Source organism: Triticum dicoccoides, chromosome 3B, assembly GCF_002162155.2.
Source record: "Triticum dicoccoides isolate Atlit2015 ecotype Zavitan chromosome 3B, WEW_v2.0, whole genome shotgun sequence".
NCBI lineage: Eukaryota > Viridiplantae > Streptophyta > Magnoliopsida > Poales > Poaceae > Triticum > Triticum dicoccoides.
In genome coordinates, this window is record NC_041385.1 from 266,860,827 (window position 1) to 266,869,461 (window position 8,635).

The following is an 8,635-nucleotide window of genomic DNA, read 5'->3' on the forward strand; positions in this document are numbered from 1 at the left end:
CCTATGAACACACACACGCACATGCTACCTCTATGAGCACCTCTGGAAGACTGAGCCGGCATATCATTTTGAAACTTACGAAGTCACCGTAGGCATCTCGTTGTCGACAGGAATGTCTCCTCCCACTGAATGCGCATTGCCAGAAATCCTGAAATAAATCCAGGAATAAATGCGAGCACCGGGACTTGAACCCTGGTGGCTAGGAATACTACAGTCCCTCTAACCATCCAACCACAGGTTGGTTCGCCACGTTTCATCGAGCTGAAATCTCGTTTTGTGGAGCGTGAGATTTTTTTTGTGGGGTGTGAGATTCGGCACACAGATCTGGGATCCGGCTTGCCTGCTCCCTTCCTATGCTCCCATCCGTGCTCCCACTTCATCCTACGGTTGTCTTTTTTTTTTCCTTTCTAATCTAATCATCTCCCCCTGATTTTAAGGGGGTGGGGCCGGGCCTTATTTTGTTTCAATTAAATCATGTCACGTATGCGGGAGCATGGATAGGCACACACGCGGGGAGCAGGCAAGTCTCGTCCACAGATCTGATAGGCGTGTGTGATTCGGCAGCCTGGTCTAGGCTTGAATTACCTGTCGAGAGAGCTTTTGCAAAAATAACAAGCATGTTCGTTAATATTGGCAAAGGTACCGGCAAAGTCAAAATATGTGTGCTCTCACGCGCACACAGAGTTCATTTCAGTATGAGCTTCGTGTTCTCTGTGCAGCCTCGGCTGGTCATTGCCCTTCGCCGGCTCAGCTGTAGCATCACTTTGCACAGTGCCCGGGTGTGCCGCGTGACTGCTGAGTCCTCTGTCAAGGTTCACGTTTGTGTCCTTGTCTCGATTTCATGAGATTCTTCAATGGCGACGACAGAGCAGCTCGCAATGATGGCATCATTAGCCATAGTTTCTTGTCCGTGTCATGGTCACAACGTCCGCGGGATGAAGCCCTTCAATGCAGTGGCGGAGCACGAAAAATAATTGAGGTAGGGCAAACTCTAAAGCCTAATAAATGATTTGATACAATATCAAAATAGCCTTTATGCAATAATATTAGGCATCATTTTACGTGATTTGAAGCTAATTCAAATACAATGGAAACGCAAGCATATTTAAATAAATCAAAGATTATGAAGCCATTATCTGAAAATTTACATCATAAATTCACAACATGAGAATGTAGAAATTTATAGCGCTCGGAGTGGTGTACTGTTTTTTTAGAGAGAGCGTTGTTTTTCAATTGTTAAGAAAAGAGTGTTTTTTTTCCTTTTTTGAGAAAGAGAGAGAGAGCGTGGTGTGCTGGTGCGTGCTTGCTGATCGATTTGTCGAACGATGCCCAGCAGCAGGAGCTCATGGGCCAAATAAATTGGATCGAAGCTGCACGAGTGACTAGGCCCTCCCGTTTTTCTTCCTTCCCTTTTTTTCTAGCGTCCGTGACTCCACGCAGAAAGCAGCCAAGGACAGCGTATGCGTACCTGTACAAATCTTTTTGCGGCGGGCCCTGCCTCGCCCTACCGGGAGCTCCGCCTTTGCTTTAATGGCCTTGATGACACTCGTTGGCTTCCTGGTGTTGAGGGTCTTTCTTCTCGACCAACGAGTAAGCGGGGTGGCGTTTGTTGCAGTTTCTGCTGACTCGGTAGTGTGAGGCCCTTCGGCAACGTCAGGGGCACTACTCCAAGTTACTACTTAAGATCATATGTGGCGGTCGATGGAGGGTTTGTCGACTTGGTAGTGCATCATCGTGTGCATGTTGTTTCATCTCGTTTGTTTTTGGGTGTGTCGTGTTGTATCCTCTCCTCTTTAGTCCTCGTGTGCTTTTGTAATAGGGTGCAAAGCGTCACTGCCTCATCTATGGCCATTGGGCATGTGGCGTCTTTGCATGGCGAGGTTGATGAGACAGGTGTGTTGGCGCCTAACTCCGAGGCTCTATCATGTGAGCAACTGGAGACGCCTGAGTCCATCGTGTCAGTGGTACCTGTGACTGATGATGTTGAGGCGGATGGTACGTTGGCTCCTGATCCTTCGGAGCCCAACCAACCGCTCGTCTCTGTGGAGCATGGAGGTTCCGATGTTGTAGTTACCCACTCGCACGTGACCGTTGGGCAGGTTTCTGTGCATGACAAGATCAATGTCATTCTTTATATTTAGAGCTTCACAGCTTGCTCAAATGTTTGGAGAGGGTGAGCCCTGGATCTAGCAAGGTGATTGTGGAGGAGGCTCTCAGGAGCAAAGGAAAGAAGAGTGACGCCACAGGAAAGGCGTCCACAGCTGCTTGATGGATGGTTATTCTTGCAGTTCTGTCGAATATAGTGTACAAGGTAGATTATAGTTGGACTTGTAGTTGTATCGTGTTTACATAGGATGTGGAGTCGTGTCCTAGTAGGACACTTGTATCCTAGGCCTCTCATATATAGCGGGGTAAACACACGATGTAACATATGCCAACATAATAGCACCGGAACGCAGGGGAAGCCGGTAGCATGTCCCGGTGTCCAGGGCGACCGGGTGCGGTATTGTAGCGGTGTCATGGGGAGGAGCGCCCATAGTCAAGCCCCGGGGATGTAGCCATATCGGTGAACCTCGTTAACAAATCTCGGTGTCGTGCTCGTGTGATTGCTTGGTCCTCGGATGATCGACGGAGTGCCTCGGATTAATTCTAACAAGTGGTATCAGAGCAAGGTTTGATTTGAGGCCGTGATGTTGATTTGGAGGAGGAGGAAAGCTCGACGTGGATTGATGTTGTTGGCACAGGAGGTCGTCTGAGACAGAAACGTGCTGGCTGGAATTTTCGATCTGGAGGAGTCGGCGAGTACAAGAAGCTATCGGAAAGTGGCACGCGACAGCGTCAGCGTGGAACTCGGCGGGGATCCCGATCGGACTCGGGCTCGGGCGTCGTGTACGTGCATGAGCAGAGTTCTCGGCGAGATCGGGTCGAGCGCATACCACGTGAGCGCAGCGATGCAGTGCAGAGAACCAAGTGCTGGGCTGCAGCCCGTGCAGCCGGGCAGGCCGCCAGGCACGGTGGATCGAGCAGGCCAGCAGGCCGGTCCAGAACCATGGGACAGCCTGCGGGCTAGAAAGCTGCGAGCCGGACGTGCTGAGCATGAGATTTGTTTGGACAAAAAATAATGGTGCAAGGACCAAGGATCAGGCGTGATGCAGTGCAGAGACCCAAGTGCTGGGCTGCAGCCCGTGCAGCCGGGCAGGCCGCCAGGCGCGATGGATCGAGAGGCCAGCAGGCCGGTCCAGAACCATGGGACAGCCTGTGGGCTGGAAAGCTACGAGCCGGACGTGCTGAGCATGAGATTTGTTTGGAGAAAAAATAATGGTGCAAGGACCAAGGATCAGACGTGATGCTATCTAAAAGGAGGAAAGAAATATAAGTCCAGAAGCTATGTGTGACGGATTGGAGTTTGACTAGCTAGCTTGTCATTGATCTCTTTTGGTACGTGCACACAAGAAGGCTACAAGGGATTTTATTTTGGTCTTTTTTTCCTGTTTGGTACACAATTTGTGTATGGATGGCAGTCAGGGTTGACGATTTGGGAGCCTGGAGCGCGTCATACAGGATCATGGTTGCAGTCGGATAATTTCGGCTGGGTCGGACAGGACAGTCTGACGGGATCGACGTAAGTCGGTTGGTACAGAAGACGGTGCGGGATCGGCGACGACGACATATGAGCGTGATGCTGATGGTGACCGACTTCTGGGGCGTGGAAACACGTGGGGCAGGCCCGAGGGCTTGTGTGACTTCATAAGACTATGGCGCGGGGTTGATTCAAGACGGTGCACATGAGAGCTTTGAGTCGACGGGGCGCGGGGTGGCACGTACAACCACGATGGAGTCATGTTGAAGGTGGAGCTGGAGTCTGGAAGACTTCACTTAGTGCTGATTGAGGGGCTACGGCATAACTTGACAGAGAGTCAAAGCCTATTCAGCGGGGAAAAGCGAGGGATACGTAATTTGGACTGGAGCCCAGTGGTCTGATGGAAGCGTGAAACTTATCATCGGTCGGTGATGATCGGTGGTACTCTGCAGTGGGGGTTGAGTGGTGTGGGTTCGCGACCCTTTGAGACTCAACCAGGACAGCGGAGGTTCGACGCGGTAATAGCGGCGAGGGCGTGCAGTACGTACGGGGGCATGAAGACGGGCCAGGGCTCTGGTGGTCATACATGTGGTGAGACAACTGCGAATTTGACTTGGGATGACTACAAGCAACGGTGAAATTCTTTCAAGTTTCAGATAGGCGGTCAAGAAAGGAGTGGTGATGTTGAGTTCAGGTAACTCTTATGTGTGGCATCCATATGTGAGTTGTTCACTTTCACGCAGGTCAGTGATTAGTGTGTGATGGCGTTGGACGGATACTCTGGAAGTTGAGAGCCCAAATTGAGTAACAAGGGACTTAATTTTGTTTGAGTGTTGACTGTGGTCAAGAAAAGAAGGGACTACAAGTTACAGGTGGAGTCACATGGAGTCTTTGGAGTAGCAGCGATACTCATGGGATAAGCTCAAGTCCAATGTACATGGAAGTTTGACGCGTGGACAAATCCAGGGTGGTGGAGTATATTCGCCAAGGTGGAGTTTGTTGCAGTTGTGTCGAATATAGTGTACAAGGTAGGTTACAGTTTGACTTGTAGTTGTATCATGTTTACATAGGATGTGGAGTCGTGTCCTAGTAGGACACTTGTATCCTAGGCCTCTCATATATAGCGGGGTAGACACATGATGTAACCTATGCCAACATAATAGCACCGGAACGCAGGGGAAGCCAGCGGCATGTGCCGATGTCCAGGGCGACCAGGTGCAGTATTGTAGCGGTGTCATGGGGAGGAGCGCCCATAGTCAAGCCTCGGGGATGTAGCCATATCGGTGAACCTCGTTAACAAATCTCGGTGTCGTGCTTGTGTGATTGCTTGGTCCCCGGATGATCGACGGAGTGCCTCGGATTTATTCTAACAGTTATTAATCTCTTGGGTTGTCCTTATGGTCTGGCTTGTCTTCGTCGATTTGGTGGTGCCTGTGGTCTTCGGTCAAGTTACCCTCGTTGGGGTGTCTTTGCGATGTAGCAGTGTGGGGTTGGTGGATGTTAGATGTTGGGTTTGGTTGTCAGGCGATCATGTGCTTAGGGGGTTGCATGATCTGTGAGTAGTTCATGTGTGGTTGGTCTGTATTGGTTTCCGCCCGATTTTCCGTTAATTAACCGGGCAATTCTCTTCTTCTTAATTAATCGATGCGACAAATATTTTGCCTCCGTTTCAAAAAAAAAGAAATACAACCCAGGTGGGGATGGTCCCGACCTACACTTCAGTGTGAATTTGAGAGATTGTGCGCATATTCGTTGTCTGTCTTTATCAATTTAGAGTGTGTTAAGGATTGCGAGCGTGTACTTTTCATATTGTGTGTTGCATATGAATTTTACATTAAATCTTTTCTTTTCCGAATGGAATTTTACATTAAGTCGTACGACAATAGGAGTGGTAGTGGCGGCATGGCATGTCAGCCGTGTTGGAAGATTAGGCAAGTTCATGATTAATTTCAGTAAATAATTCATGACTAGAACAGAAAATAGCATTCAACAATCTAGTATACTAGATGAACAGGAAAACATGCACACCAACATCGCACACGAAACAACAACTACGGATAGAGATGTGAACATATCATGGTGGACGTGATGCTCGTTAGCTGCTGCGGGAGCGACGTTGTTGATGATGATGTTGGCGACGATCTGTTGCTAGCAGCGATGAAGACAGCGATGAGTAGCACCGCCCGACTTAGACGTAAGACGATCCGTGATGACAAACTTGAGCAGTCGCGCAGAGCGCTTCCCAAAAACTTAATTCGTCCTCTCTCGGTGCAGGATCTCAAGGATGAACGATTCCGAAGATATGCTCTCCCGCATGCGAGGCACACTGGCCTTCGGGATAGAGTAGACTAAGGTGGTGGCGCAAGTTGCAAGATGAGGCAAAACCCTAGGTGTTTTACTGGAGAAGAAAACAATCAACTTGTTTGTCAAGACACCAAAAAATAAAACGATAAAAGGAAGCTTCGCCCTTGCAAGGCAAAGGACTAGATTTTGACGGATCATTCATGCGCATGTGGCATGCGCGCACCGTCCATAACCGGCGAGGTGAGCGAGCGCGTGTGTGGTCTCCTATATCTCTCATCAACACATCATCTAGAGTGATGGAGAAAATCCACTATATAAGGAGATCTCACACTTCCTCAACTTTCGGGGTGGGACTAAACTTTAAAATCACCACTTGCTATTTTATACATGGGTCACTTTGAGATTTCAAAAATTAGTAATGGGCCAAGCCCATTTAATTCTAACAAGCCTCCTTTATATAAGGATCCTTAAACCTAAATGTTTAAGGGTGTAGTTGGGGATGATCCTCCTTAGGGTAGTGGTATCTAAGTGGGACTCATTATGGAACACACGAGCGTTGTGAGAGTCTCAAATCATATGAACGATGGCGAGGGCGTTGGTTGACCAAATGTCATTGTCGGAGAAGTTTGAAAGTGAATTTCACAATTAACTGGATAGGTATTTCAGGAAGTTTTGCACGATGGGTTGAAATAGCAAGGGAGGAAAGAGGGAGATGTAGGTCAACCCGAGGGAAGCAGGAGACAGCGCCCCCGAAAGTTAATTGTTACACACGCTATTACTGTTAAATGTTAATGTTGTCTAGTTAACCTCTTGCTGTGCATATATATAAGAGATCTGATTATGATGATGATGATATTACATGATGGAATTTTATAACCACAGGAAAAATCATCTACGTATATATTTTGGTGCAACACAAAATAGAAGTGGTGCCGCTAGCTTCCTGTGGGGCACAACGAATATTTGCACTATGTACGGCAGAAATTAGGCAGTGCCGTTCGTTCACAACTCACGCGCAAGTGGAAGTACATCGGTGCATGTGTGCATGATATCTCACATCATATTCACCAGTATATACCTAATTCTTTCGGCCACGGAAGACGTTCATACAATCGACCAGAATTCTTGTCAACTCTCCTACATCGAACCCCACTAACAAAGCACATCTACACATGAGAGAGAGAGAGAGAGAGAGAGAGAGAGAGAGAGAGAGAGAGAGAGAGAGAGAGAGAGAGAGAGAGAGAGAGAGAGAGAGAGAGAGAGAGGTTGTTCTAGCCAAACCACAGTCGGCACGTAACACGTGGGGAGAAATCCAAAGAGAGCATTAAAATTAGCTAAACTACTGTACTTTGTTAAGTCAAAGCACACTCAGCTAGCGTGCAACACGCAAGCGTCAGTATATCCATGCATGCATGTCACTCTAGTACTGTATATGGTTCCAATATCCCTTTGGACAGAAAAGAAGACCGCATGCATGCATGATGCATGGCAGGTGTCACGCCCACTACTATATGTACCGGAGATTTTGGCAGGTGACAAGGTGAGACAACCCCTTTTCCTTTGCATGGACGATATGGTGGATGCGCTGATCACTCGCACTGTTAGCCACATGCGAGCATGGCTGCGTCCAATGTAATCCCACCATACATGCATGTTGCAAGTTTGACAACACACAATCATCCGCCGCACTACCATATCCACACATCCAACCAAATTGCATGCACGAATCAACATGTGGTTGGATGGTTAGAGGGACTGTGGTATTCCCAGCCCACCAGGGTTTAAATCCTGGTGCTCGCATTTATTTTCGTAAATTTCAAGATGATATGTCTCCTCAGTCTTTCGGATGTGCTCATAGGGATAGGGTGTGCGTTCATAGGGGTGAGTGTGCCCGTGTATATGAGCGCCTGTGTCTATACTGATGTTTAAAAAAAACAAATTGCATGCACCCAAAGGTGTTACGATTTATAACAAGTAAAAAATAAAAAAATCACCACTCGCCAAGCAAAACTCGTAGGGGCATATGTAGGTGCAGGGACACTCACCTGCCCAACCGTGCCAGCCGACTGATTGTCTCGCGAGCCGTAAAGTCATTAGATCCCGCATGAGGGCATATCAAGTTTTAAGTTTACAATTTTGTTGTTCGCTTGTTCTAAGTTTCGTGATTTTTCCGTTTCCTCGTATAAGTTTTAGTAGTTGAAATTTTACGATTTTAAAAGAATTCATCAAACCCTATTCAAAACTAATTTTGTTTGAGAGACCTCGTCACAAGAAACACGAACATGCAAATGAAACTTAATTCAAAATTTTAGTTGAAAGGACACAAAAAGATTAAAAATCAAAAGCAAAAAGAAAAACAATGGGTTGGTGCCACCGCACTTGCGTGCCACATAGTGCCTTTTTTCAGGATCGTCCCACAGAGTGTTGGGTATATATTTCACAATTAATTTAATAATCTCAAAATAAATCATAAACATGGCATCAATATTATTAATCTCGTACTGTTTTCTACCATGCAAACTCTTACGATGTAAATAGCATATCTATCAACGCAAATAGCAAGCAAGGCAAAAATAGTAATGAACAGAAGAGGGATAAGGGCATTTCCAACGCTGATCCTCAAACTGCCCGCAATCGTCCGATCACGCGGTTCGGACGTGTTTTGCCATCTAACTCGGTCCAATATCGATCTGCGGGTCGGTCCGGACGCGTTTTTGCCGCAAACCGAAGACACATTAAGTGTTTGTGTGT